The following is a 14,177-nucleotide window of genomic DNA, read 5'->3' as shown; positions in this document are numbered from 1 at the left end:
TAAAATCTTTATCAGTTCGCAAACTTGCAGAAAATCAAGGGAATTAATATTTATTTTCTTCAATGTATACAATATTTATTATTACAGATAACATTTCCTAATAATGATACTCTTTCTGAAGAGAGAAAAGCCTTCACCCCTCAGCCTCCTTCCCTCTCCTCAACGTCATTTCGTTGACAAACAAACTCAAAAAAGAAACAATAACATATATTTACTTAATGGATTCGTTCCATGAGCCAAAACAAATATGAAAAAACATCAACCCTCCTACTACTAACACAGCGCAGCGTTGCAGCACATGAATAAATATCCTTCGCAAAGGGAGCACGCCATACGTTTTTAAATTACTTTCCATCTTACCTCTTTTGTTTGTATTGATAGTTCACTTGGAATAGGGAATCTTTCTTATTGAATTAAAGGCTGAAACATTTATTTAATTTGTTAAAATATTAAATCACTAAATAAACACTTGAGATACACACGCACGTGTTATAAATAGTATAATATATTTATAAATTTGTCAGTAGGAACTCCCTAGATATACGTATATATGTATATAATATGATACCAGAGTGAGGTTCACTGAATGACTACTATGGTTTAAAGCTTTTTTTATATCATACTTATGATATTAAAAAAAATGCTTGTAAAAAACTGGTAAATATATTTGTATAAAAAAAAAGGAGAGAAGAAAGCCCTGGTTGTTTATTACTAATGTTACTACTTTCTTTCTCCCTTCTTATTCCTTCGTCATCAATAAGAGGGCGCTCTAGTTATTATTCTTTTCTTGCTCTATCATCATCAGTGAGGGAAAAAACAACCCCCATTGAAAGGCCGGTTTCTCTATCTTTTTTTTTCTTTTTTCATAGTGCATAAGAGACTATTTCAGTGTGATTATAAGAACTATGAACATATTAGGAGGGATTATGAACACCACGTTAGACAAAAATACGTCTTTGGCCACCTCAAAAGTTGCCTTTAAAATAACTAAGACTTTGAATAAAAATAAATTTGTCCGGTACATCACTTTTACCCCTCCAGAAGAGGTCGGAAGGTTTCTGTATGAAGTAAAAAATAATTTATTATAAATTAAAGGGTAATATGTATAAATACCTTTAAATTAGTATCATTTGATTTTGACCGGGACATCCTTCTTAGTCCTCCGGATATGGTCGGAGAGTTTTTGTATAAAACAAGACTTTTATTATTGTGGAAAAAAAGAGATTTTTTGTTGTAGAAATAACATAATAGATCCGCTTAGAATATTAAAGTTTGATGATGTCGACTTGTCCGGTGCATCTCTTTTACCCCCCGGATATGGTCGGAAAATTTTCGTAAGAAAAAAAAACTTATTTTACTTTGGTATGAAGAGGAATTCTTCGTACAAACATGTACAGATTTATTAAAAATAGTACAGTTTGGTTAAATAGATTTGTCCGGTATACCCCGGTTACTCCTCTTGATATAGTCGGGAGTTTTCCGTATATTATAAGACTTTTTGTATTACAAATACAAAGTATTTGTTTGTAATAAACATCACGTATGTGTATTAAAGTTTGCTTTATTAAATTAGTCCGGTACACCCCACTTACTCCTCCTAATATGTTCGGAAGGTTTACGTATGAAGTAAATATTTTTTTTGTTATATAATAAAGAGGAATTGGTTTAACAATAGAAGATATATTTAAATTAAAAAGATACATTAGTATATATATAACTCAGACCGTGGAGCGATTTTTTTCGATCTCACTTTATAGTTCGATTTTGACTTGGTCTCACTCTAGTGACTGATTTTTTTTTTTTTTGTCTGAATTTCTGGACATTTTTTTTTTTTTTTCAGTCTCATATATTATGGGGGACCATTTTTTTAGGTCAACTGTCATTCATTTTTACTTTGGACCGATTTAGAACGAATTTTTATATGAGACCAGTCCAAACCGAGCTTTTTGTTGGACCAAATTAGTAATATAACCGTCTCAGACTAGTCTAGGATTTCCAGAACGAACCCCAACACTATTAAATATGTTTGTAAATAATATACTTTTCACTAATCCAGATATGGTCGGAAGGATTCCGTTTGTTATAATTTTTTTAAATGTTGTGATAGGGTGTGTTTTTAAATGAAAGATCGCATTAGTTTTGCATTGAGCATGTATGTAGGGTGCGCTATATATAGTACTTCCTGATGTGTAGATGCACATGTTGTTATTTTGTATACTTTGTAGCTTGAGTAAGGAAATTGAACAAGTTGCAAACGAAGAATGAGATGAAGAATTTACAATACTTGGAATGAGGACAATGCAGTAATTAAATATTCCATGGATGATCAAACTACTAATGGTGTATATTGGCATTATTTTAATAAAAAAATCTAAAATCTAAATAAAATGTGGTACATTATAAAATTAAATTGCCCAGGGTAATATTACTCTTCAATATTTATGAGCATGTAATTTTAATAGATTACCATGAAATGATTATATTAATAAATGGTTTGTAATTATGATGATCAATAATGCAATAAATAATACATTTGAAGACGAAGAAATTCAAACTCTCACAATTAGTTGGACATAATTTTATTTCCAACATTTGAGATTTAGACAAACTTGGGAGCTAGTGACGCCATTGTGATAAAAATAGCAACGAGAGCGAATGAACAAAAGTTCCTAGTCCCAAAAAATAATGAACAAACTATTTTAAAATTATGTTGAAATTTACAAAATACTCTTCTTTTTTTTTTTTGTCAAGGCACTAGGACGAGTATTTATATGTAATGAACAACTCAGAATTAGGAGCTGAAATGTTTCACACTAAATTTAATCATGAATTTGAGCTTGTGTGCCAAAAATCATCCATATCTGAGATGATCGTGTGACATGCCCAGGTTGATTTGACATGAGATGACCCTAAATAACTCTCTAGCTTATCAGTCATAACGTTATATTTATTGGTTTTTTCTCCAGCTGTTATAATTTGCTTATTTCCATCTTATTAGCATCTAGTTATTGAGTAACTGCGTGTGCTCATAAAAAAGATATAGAGTAACAATGAGGATTTTCATCACTAAAGTTATCTTTAGTGATGAAAATTGTTTGTATTTTGGGCATGTTAAAAAACCCAAAAATCAGCATATTAATCCTGGAAATTTGAAGAATGTTTCGGAGGAGAGCAGCTTAGTTTTTTTCCATCAACTAAAATCAGCTGGGACGAGGGAGAAGGGGAGAAGGAAATTATCAATGACATTGGCAAGAATTAATTCAATTTCAATCCTCAATTCTAAACCGAGTCCAAGTAGGACTTACAATTATAAGTCTACAACAAAAAATCAGGGTGATTTCTGTCTTTTATGAGCACACACGAATGTTCAATCAGTTTTTGAATATAATTGAATGTAGTTCGAAAGGAAGTTCAACTTTAATAATAACAACAACAATAATATAGATATTTTCTATATTATTAAAACAAAATTGGTTTTTTCATCGACGCTTAATTACGGTGGGGAGCGCCTGCAGTAACAGATAGTTAACCTTTATAAATTTGATTATATATAATGGAAAAGTTCCTTAACAAAAAAAAATAAAGTTGATTCATATATATAGGTAATTATGGTTAAGTCTTTATAAGTAGTTCCTTTATTAAATACTATACATGATTTTTTATCTAATGATCAATTTTGATAGCACATATTCAGGGCATCAACATTTATTGCTCTCCGGAAGTCTTACAATATAGCGAAATCGTCTGGTCGAGCCCGGAGGGATAAGTAGGGTATTATAGACAAATTGATTTTTTGCAAAGTAGTATTTTTATCTAAAAAAGCTTTTTACATGGTAAAATTTGTACTTTCATGAAACTTTATCTCCATGATCCACCCTAATATGTTTGTAATGGAGAAAAAAAGAAATAGAAGGGGGGTATAGAGAAGGGATTCCAATTGTCTGCTTTTGATGTTTTTATGGCATTTTTTTAAAGACCTTTCTTCATATATATATATAAAGTACCTAGAAAGACAGAATAGGTCTGTATCTTTCCCCTTCAGATGCGTACTCTCAATTTATACATTAAGTTACGGCTCAAAATCCCTTCTTTATAAATAAGGAATCCTTTTTTCTACGTGTATATAAAGAGAGAGAGAGCGTTTTCATTTAGTCAGCACAAAAACTTTTGCGATATAATATCGCAAAAGTTTTTGTGCTGACGTCGGCCATATTTTAAGAGTAATCAACAATCAACCTTTTTACTCAGACAAAACTCTTGGGGTGTTTAGCTGCATTAAAATGCATTTATCAGCAGTAAAAAAATAATAACAACTGTCACTTAAATCCCTGCAGCAAATCCTCCTTGTTAACCGCTGTCTTTCATGCACCAGTGATTGCTTTATATATATATATATTTGTTCATCTCAATGTTTCAATGTTTAAAAAACGTTTAAATATAACTAAAGAAAAAAAAAGATTAATAATTAATAGGACATAAGATAGCTATAAAGAATAAAAGAGGCGTTCACACTTCCTCGTTGGGATGATTTTGTGCTCCTTTTGGAATTTTTTGAACCAAATGATTTGGTTTTTTAAGAATCTTTATAAAATTGGGCTGTCAAGTAGGAACAATTTTCTTTCATTAAAATATCCAATTGATATTAGGTAAAAAGCCAGGCGACATTTCACAGCGGCTACGAAGGCCTCGTGCATCCATCCATTTTATTAATCATTATTGATTTTTTTAATTAAAACTAATAAATTTCTTGTTATGGCCGCCTCCATTCCAGTTTCCATAGGTAAAAGGGAAAGTCCACGCCCTTAATTTTAATTTTGCAATTGTCTTAGATGCAGGATGCCTGACATATTTCGTCATTTCACACCACGTATAACTGGGAAGTTGCGTATGGATTTCACACCAAGAACACATACTTTTCCTCCTTGGCATTTCCAAGAAAATTATTGCATAAAAGTATCTTACAGTTTATATGAGCTTGTAAGTGACTGCCTACAATGTCTTTAACATTTTTGATCTCCAAAAATATTGAAGATTTTTTTCCTTTCTGTCTTTCTCCTCCAGTCCTGTGCAGTGCAATCTAAATACAGGGCATGATCGTAAAATCTATTAAATTTTAAATATTTATCAGCTCTTGCTACAGCTCATAGTAGGAATATATTAAAATATGTCATCGATTTTTTTTTATATATTGATATTCAGTTTGTTGAGCATTTTTGCAATTTGATAGGTTAGGAGTTTATTAGCCCCGTTTTTCTTTAATTCGGCCACAAGATCCTCATCTTTGATGATTCCTTCCAGTATCGCCTTCCTTTCAATTACTGCCCTCTCTTCTACCCCCCGCAGTTTCTTCCTCTCCTCTTTGCTAAAATCATCTAAAAGCTAAGCCTTAAGTGATAAAAAAAGTAATATTGGAAAACCTAATTATCATACCCAAGTCTTTAAGTGAAGAAACTAGTCTCAGACAAACTAGTTGCGAACCATCAAAAGTTACTACGCCCGTTGTTGTGACCATTTAAGCAGTTGTTTTTGCCATTGAATGTGTTGTGTATCATAATTCTTGAAATATTTAGCGAAATAGAATCGTATTTTAGGGTTAGATTTAAAAATATTTTAAAATATTTACTGTTAGATAGTACAAAATTCAGAGTTACATTTCGAAATTAGTAAATATTTTATACTTTTTACTGATAACTTGATCTTAATTTGGTGTGGATGACTCAAAACATTTTTATATGTATTTCTATAAAGGAAATCAGTACCAACATCTTCCATTAATTTAATGATGGTTCCTCGGGAAGGGATAGGTTTACCCGTGTATTTCTCCATAAATTTTTTGAAAGTACATGATTAGCAATGGATAAGGTTATATTACATGCAATAAGCATCGTTGTGAGATCAAAGTTAAAGTCTGACTTGATGTATTCATCGTCAAATTGATTTTATAGATGAATATCCAAACTCTTGTTATAAGATGAGGATAATGAGTGGCGTGTAATTCTAGACAGGGGACTAAAGGCACATTTATATCGACAAATCCGACAAACCATCTGTTTCTCATCCGCTAAGTATTTTCCAAATTCCTGGGCCTCCATTTTCAGAAATCCAGACAGAAGGCGACGTTATTTTAGGCATTTTATTCAGTTATCTATCGACTATCAGCATCTAATATTATATTAATATGGAATAGTAAAGGCGGAAAAATAACGTTCTCGATTGATGAAGAAGTTATATATTATTTAATCAATGATCCCATAAGTATTTCTTCTCTTCTCCTCGCACGCTTTTCTATTCTTACCAAAATTATCAATTATTAATTGTATGTTCTTTGTTCAAGAGTAAAATAATAAAGATAGGGTGTTTTGTAAATAACCTCAATTCTACTCCGAGTCCAACAATGGACCTATACTTACAATTAGTGCTGTAAGAGTCTTACTTAGGACTGAAGGCTCCTGTTCCGTCCAGTTCAGTCTCAGTACGGTCAATTTCGGTACGGCATATCAGTCCTAAAACATATAAATTTCGGTCCGATTGATGTTTATGTATTTGACCTGTGCAGAAGTGTTTTTATTTTCTGTTTTTGTGATTATCATTGCCTGTGGTTTTAAAACTTTGTTTTGGTGAGAAAATATATATATATATCAATGTGTTTGCCAACCCCTCTTCAATTGAAATCTCACCTATCGTGTCGAAACCCGTCTTGCATTCATCACGGAGCATGTAAAGGGATTTTCTTCCTTTTTTTTTTTTACGTCGTCTATTTGAATACCTGTTTATAATCCTGGGCTTGGTCCTTTTCAACTTTTTTTCTTTTTGTTTTAATCCAAAGTATTGACAGTCCAAAAGACTGTCAGTTTTAAGGAACGGTCCTAAGACTGGACTGGCCCAAAAAATAAGGACTATATGAGCAAATACATTCGTATGTTTTTTTTTTTTTGGATACTAACTTGTGGGTAAAGTCCTGCAAGCTTTCACTCAGCAACTCCCTTATGGTCTTCTCAAGAGCATTCTAGACCAGTGGCTCTCAAATAGGGGTACGTGTAGACCTTGGGTTACTTCGAGATACTCAAAGGAGTACATGAGATTTTGAAAGAATATTTTACAAGTGGAACATAACTCAGAGGCGTCCGCAGGAGGTGGACTGGAGGGGCCGTATCCCCCAAATTTAGGATTTCTGTTTTTTACTAGAAAATTTCATGTTTAAATTTTTTTTTTTTTTTAATTTTATAATTGAAATTTGATTTTCTGTAAATTTTCTCCAAAAAATTTAATATTTAAACTTTTTTTCCTAAAAATTTAATAATTGAATTTTTTTTCCAAAAAACTTTATAATTTTCTTTTTGTTTAGTTGTATTCTATTTTGTATACCTATATGTCAAGATAATAATAAATTTTATTTCTTTAATAAATGTAAAACATATAAAAATATATTTACAATATTTCGTAAAGCTTGTAATAAAAGAAGTCATAAAGAAATGCAACGAGGGGGAGACAAACCACAATATATTAAAAATTATTTCCCCTCGGAACAATTCTATAAATTTAGCTCACGCAACCTGTCTTTATTATTATGGTTTCTGTATGCCCATACAAATATATCAAATTAATCTTCTACAGCCCCCAAAGAAGGTCAAGGTACCTCCTGATGACATTGCCCATACTAGTGGATAGGGGTTGACTTTTGCATCTTGCTACGTGCTGGTAAGGGCGTGCTTGTGTTAAATAAATATTTTACAAGTGGTACATCACTAAAAAAAAAGGATGATAATCCCTGTTCTAGACGTTAAAGGGCGGCTTCAATCAGAGCTAGGACTGCCTTGATTTTGGCTCGTATTCTTTCCCTCATTGATCCGTTTTTATCTCAAAACTCGTGTCAAATATTCTTTGAATTCCTAGGGTTACCTTGTCCATTTTCGGTTCCTTCAGTGCTTTAAATTTAAAACACAAAATGGTTCCAAGCCAATTTGGAAGACTTCATCTCACCGGAATTTTGGCCTTCAAGCTCACCGAATCTTTTTTTGTGTTGTTTCGTACGACAAACCAAACGCACTCCCTACAACACCACGGATGAACTTATCAGTGGGATCATGAAGGAATTCCTGGATTTCCAAGTGGCGAAGGCCTTATCGTGCTTTCAACCTCGTATAGTAACTGTAATTGAGGCTGGAGCTAATTTTATAGAATAAAATAAATCAGAATCCACCAAGCCTTCAGAATCTGGTTTTATTTTTTAATTCAATCACTGATTCGAGAAAAAATTGCGTTCGAAAAAAGAAATCATTTTCATCATTATTTTTTTTTTTTGTATTATCGTAATTATTTGATTCCCATCAAATCATAGTAAATGTATTTAGTGGATTATAACCCTATATGGTTTTATATGTATAGAGATAATGAAGAGACGTAATATAATTAGATTTAAGAATTCCTTGTGGCAGAATATTCCTAGTTATTATATGGACCTGTCTCTTTGAAAGTTGAAGAGAAGTTATGTACTATAAAATAAGTTATGAATATTTTGTTTGAAAATTAATTTGTCAAAAGCAGAATGGGAAATAAACTACATTATCTTTCATAGATGATTGTCTACAAAGACATAAAATTATATGTCTTGAATATGTAGACTGTAGATGAAAATCAGCCGGTCTTTTATACACACTTTTTCACCCTCATTTGAATTGATAATCACTAGAGTTGAATTAAATATGACCTAACCGGTGTGATTTTTTTAAAAATTGGCAATCTGAAGAGTATTACTTAATTTTCAAAAGATGTAATCATTTTTTTTTTTAAATGTCCCATAATTTTCTATTATTTTTTTACAATAACAATACACATGAATGATTAATCTGGCCACCATCAGCCTCAATGAAAGTATCCCACCACCTACGGAACCCCATGCATACATTGGCAACGTAGATCTTTTTCTTTATCCTTCACTGGTGGTTAACGGAGGTCTTCATGGCATCAATATTCAGGTGGTGGACATTGCAGACCTTTTTCTCAATTTGCCACCAAATGGAGTCATCTAGTGGATTCAGATCTGGGCCAAAGTTTTTTGGACCAAAAGTTCATGTTGCTACCCATCCACTCTTGTACAATATTAGCAGTATGGGACGGAACTCAGTCCTATTGAAATACGTAAGTGGTCTTGTTGGACGTCTTCATGGTCTTGCTGATCTATGGGACCACATTTTCGTTCAACACTATCAAGTAGTCAGCTGCAGATAACCGGTATCCAACAGGAAACCAAATTGGAGCATATTTTTCCAGTTGATGCCACAGCCCCCAACATCATCACAGAGGGGGAATGTTTTTATCTTGGTGACTGTCCTGATACTGTTGTCAGCCTTATCAAAGCATTCCACCCGATCATTTTGCTTGTTGTAGACGGAGTCAAAAGTAAAGGTCTCCGTAGGGGGAGGGCTGGAGAGGCTGTAGACTTACTAGAAAAATTATTATTTAAATTTAAAAAAAAAAAATTAATATTACTTTTTTATTTTAATTAAATTAATAAAATTTCAAATTTTTTTCCAAAAATTTTAATGTCTGTGAAAAGCTATGGATTTTCAAAGTTTTTTGTGAGTTGCCATAAAAAAAAACTTTCAAAAAGTTATCTATTTGTAATTTTAATTCGTCACTTTTTGTAAAAAAAAATTCATGTATTGTAAACAGCTCTGGAATTTTAAATTTTTTGAGAAAAGCTATACATTTTTGAAATTTTTCTCCGAAAATTTTAATATTTAAAATTTGTTTCCAAAAAGTTTTATATTGCAAATTTAATTTCAGAAAGTTTTTCCAAAACAATTTTTGTTTTGTGAACAGCTCTGGATTTTTGAATTTTTATTTCAAAAAATTTAATTTTTTGAGAATAGCTATGAATGCTTGAAAAAAAAATTAATTTTTTGAGAATTGCTATAGATTTTTGAAATTTTTCTGCGAAAATTTTAATATTTAAGATTTTTTTCCAAAAATTTATATTATAAATTTAATTTCAGAAATATTTTCCAAAACAATTCTGAAATTGTTTCTAGCTTTGGATTTTTGAAATTATTTCCAAAAAAAATTGCTAGTCATCCCTCATCTCCAGTCCACACTGCCCAGCCCGCCCTCTACAGCCCTACTCAAAAACTACTAACTAGTTCAGAAATATAAACCGTATGACGTCAATAAATATCCGTCTTGAAAGTGGGAATGAAATGTCTGAGTATGAATTTTACAGGAATGAATTTACGGGATATGAATTTACTGGAAATGAAAAGACAAGGAATGAATTTGACGGGGAAAAAATAACCTAGCAACAGCGTCATTTGATTTTTTTGATAAAAAATCTACCAACCGCCTCTCTGCGTCTACATATAATATACGTGGATATGTAAATTGTGCAAACATGGTTCATGCCAACTCTATAAATTTTTGTCATGTGATTTTAAAAATGTACGCTATCAAACGGTAGTATCAACTACTGTTCTTTTTCATTTTTTCCTTCAAACTCAACCCTATCTTAACATTTCTCGCAACCATAATTGCTAAATTATACCCAAGGTACTCTAAAGTCAATTACTCTAGCGTAGAAAAATTTTGCCTTTATTATAACATTATGCCTGTAATAAAAAGTTTTTATAAGCTCGGATTGATGTTTTTTCTATGGATTGTTCGAAATTTGGTTTCGAAAGTCTTTAAAAATACCAACTAAAATTAATATACATTTATAACTTTTATAAGTTGTAGAAATATGAACGGAAACAGATAAAAAATTAATTTTGGATTTTTTTTTATACATATCAAAAACGATTTACAAAACCTAATTATTGTCTTATAGATTTGTCAACTATAAAAATAACTTTCATTAATTTGAATACATATATATTGGCTCTGATATACCTATTATAAAACTAGGGGTTAGAGGGATACATTTTGGATAGAGGGTAAAGACTTATTTCTTTTATTCTGGGGTCCCATTTTGACATCCAAATACATAGCAATTAAAGTTAACTATTGTCCTTAATATGAATTGAAAAAGTTGTTTTATTCTTACTAAACTAGGTTGCTTAGACCTCTTTCAAAATGGCTGACATCAGCAATGATGATGTCACGTAAATACGCTATAAACTGTATGATCCATTTGTACGTTGACACGCTTCAACTTTAAAGATGTTAAGGAATAATCAAGTAAAGTACGAATATTTGTAATTTCCTACAGCAACATACATATTATATACGTATATGTACTTTATTTATAATGCTTTTGAGAATTTTCATATAATATTCTCTACTAATTTGTAAGTACTTATTAGTGATGTCACGGGGTCCGAACCGGTTCTTGTAAAATAAAATATCTAATGTATCCTTTCAAATGGGAGAAAAATCACAAATGTATCTAATCAACTAATATTTTTTCCGCCCATCTGACTTTACCGACCTAGGCGACCACATAAATCCTCTATAACGATAGTGGCAACGTAGATCTTTTTCATGATCATTCACTGCTGGTTAACGGAGGTCTTTAGGGCATCAATATTCAGGTGGTGGACTTTGCAGACCTTTTTATCAATTTGCCACCAAATGGAGTCACCCAGTGGATTCAAATCTGGGATCTAAGGGGCCCAAAGTTTTTTGGACCAAAAGTTCATGTTGCTCCCAATCTACTCTTGTACAAATTAGCAATATTATATTCTTGTATAATAATAAGGATTTAGGCTGCTGGAACTACTCCAATGTCGATCCTCAATTCTACTCCAAGTCCAACAAGGACTTAAACTTATAACTCCCAAAGAAATATTCTATCTTACTTTGCATCTTTTCATGTAAAAAGATATAAGTGAAAGACTTCAACATCAAGTATTAAAGTACAATACATCTGAAAAATTAGAATATATACTAAGCATTGCCTGGAATCTTCACACATTCTAGATTTGTCGATGTACATATAGAATCATTATTTTAGGAAATAAAGGATATAAAACCATTTAATTACAACATATGTAATTTATATGAGCTATAACAAATGACATGAGTATAAAAAATTAGACATGAGACTAAGACATCGGCTCCTCAAGAGCTGATCTATAAGTACATAGGTGGTACATAAATTAAAAATGCAGAATCATGTTAAGTAAAAAGTAGTAAATTAAGAATTAATAGATCAAAAGTCATACTCCAAAACGAAAGAGAAAATGAATTGAATCCTCCATGACACATGTTTTCTTCTCATAAGCAATGATCCGAACAAAGTTGACCAGGTAAGGCTCTTCATTGAGCCAAGAGGGAAAATAGGCTTCTGGAGAGTGATAGAGTCAGGAAATATATACATGAGATAATTATAAAGAGATAGTCCAGCATGATGATTTTATAGACCATCTGGGATAGATGGAGATATTCTAAAATAGTTTGTCCTGATAAGATTATTTGGCGATTTCCAGCTTGAGAGGGAAGTCGAGCCGATGTCTACAAAGAATGAAAGAATCAGTTCTAATATCGTAATAACTAATAATAATAAAATATACTTAAATATATTACACGATGAGATAAGACTAAGACCAAGTGGGATGAATCCAAGAAAAGAGATGCACCTTCGTGAACTATTTAATCTCGTTGATAGTAAGAGAAATAAGAGGCATTCCAACATCTTCGGACAAGAACTATGATTCATCCTTTCTTTCTATCGATGGAGTTTTTTCCATTTCTTCAAGCTTCAACTAAGACCACGACTATGATTCATTAATGTGCCACAAATCAATGAGTCCTTTAGAAATAGACTCATCATCGCAGATCTGTGATTCCTTGCTCCTTATAAACTATAAACAGTACAAATTCCTTCTTTTTCATTCTTTATTAAGTGTCGTTTGGGACCGCTAAGACGGCTCCTTTTTGTGAGCCGATCTGAAAGAGCCAGTTCTCTAAAAAGAGCCAGAATTCGCATCTCTAATATTTTCCTTTTTGATTCTTCTCCTATCTACATAATTAATAATCTGATAGAGGCACAACAGTAATGTTGAAACCGAGAATATAAAACATACAAACACAGCAAACATGTCATTCGGCAAAATTACCAGCAGCAAAAATGTAAGGGGTAAAAATCTTACCGACATAATTACCGGTACCGAGAGTAAAACAACAATCCGTGCTCATAAAAAACTTTTTATTTCAGGGTTAATGTTGTACAAAGTTTTTTTTCCAGGGTAATTGAGTTTAAGTGTCACTTGGGTATAATTTAGCAATTAGGGTCGCGAGAAATGCTTAGATAGGGTTGAGTTTGAGGAAAAAATGAAAAAAAAACAAAAACGGTATTTCATACTACTCATTTGATCAGTTCCATCTGTATTGTCACTAGAAAGTAGCTTATAGAAAGAAACAGGGGAACTTGATAACAGATTGCGCTCAATCATATCAACAAAACTCGCATGTAAAATCCCTACTTGGTGAACACGTTTTAAGTTTATTCCTGGTGTAGAAGAAATCCAATTACGCTACTTAAACAAATAATATGTGGCTGCTGAACCTGCAGTTCCAATCACAGCTATAAATAAATTGTCTGTTAGAGAAAGAAAAAATGATTTAAAGCAATGAGTCACCTTTTCCAGCAACAGACAACCCAGCCATTCCAGCACTTTGAAAGACTGATATTACACCAGAAGTAGCCCCTCCGTACACGGACGCCTGCACACCAGCAGCAAGAGAGCCAGCACCAATACCAGCCGCTGTGAATCCAGCAGCAGATAGAACCACTGGTGCTGCAAGAATAGCCCCTCCGCCGACAAGAGCAGAAACAGCCAAAACGGTAAAATTAGAAGCTATTTCAAAGAAAAATGTATTAAGTTCAATAAATACAATTTAGTAATTAGTTTCAATGAGCCATATTGACATAAAATCCATTAAACAATATATTAGGGTGGGGGAAAAAGTATTTTCGTATTTCCCACCTATTCTTTGAATAAAGTATGTCTTGTTCATTATTGGTCAGATCGGATCATAAGATAAAGAATTGTAAAGGAGAGAATGTATACTACAATATTTTTGGAGAGTCTCAAATGAAGAAATTCGCCATATTTTACATTTTTACTATCTGAAGGGAAAAACGCTTCGAAAGCGATCAAGACAATTTGAGTTGTATACGGGGCTCGTTTTGTACAACAGTAGTTCGAACAAAAAAAAGGTCAATTCTGCCCTTGAATATGAAT

General features: G+C 32.2%; 1 protein-coding gene and 1 non-coding gene across 2 annotated transcripts in view; both read right to left on the bottom strand.

Moving 5' to 3' along the window:
- The window catches only part of LOC121119661 (tripartite motif-containing protein 2), a 242,673-nt gene extending 242,025 nt beyond the window's left edge, over window positions 1-648 (bottom strand). The window contains exon 1 of the mRNA XM_071889664.1: window positions 361-648. The gene's annotated coding sequence lies outside the window, so the exon portion shown is untranslated. The remainder of the gene's footprint in view (window positions 1-360) is intronic.
- Window positions 649-11,965: 11,317 nt separating this feature from the next.
- Window positions 11,966-13,790, bottom strand: LOC121120246 (uncharacterized). The gene is made up of 3 exons (XR_005864973.2): window positions 13,572-13,790; window positions 12,504-13,516; window positions 11,966-12,444 (listed from the first exon to the last, which is right to left on the bottom strand). It is a non-coding gene; the product is annotated as an uncharacterized protein (transcript).
- Window positions 13,791-14,177: the final 387 nt, after the last annotated feature.

Source organism: Lepeophtheirus salmonis, chromosome 6 (genome assembly GCF_016086655.4).
Source record: "Lepeophtheirus salmonis chromosome 6, UVic_Lsal_1.4, whole genome shotgun sequence".
Lineage (NCBI taxonomy): Eukaryota > Metazoa > Arthropoda > Copepoda > Siphonostomatoida > Caligidae > Lepeophtheirus > Lepeophtheirus salmonis.
Note: the sequence above shows the minus strand (reverse complement) of the source record. Positions and strands in the feature narration are given on the sequence as shown.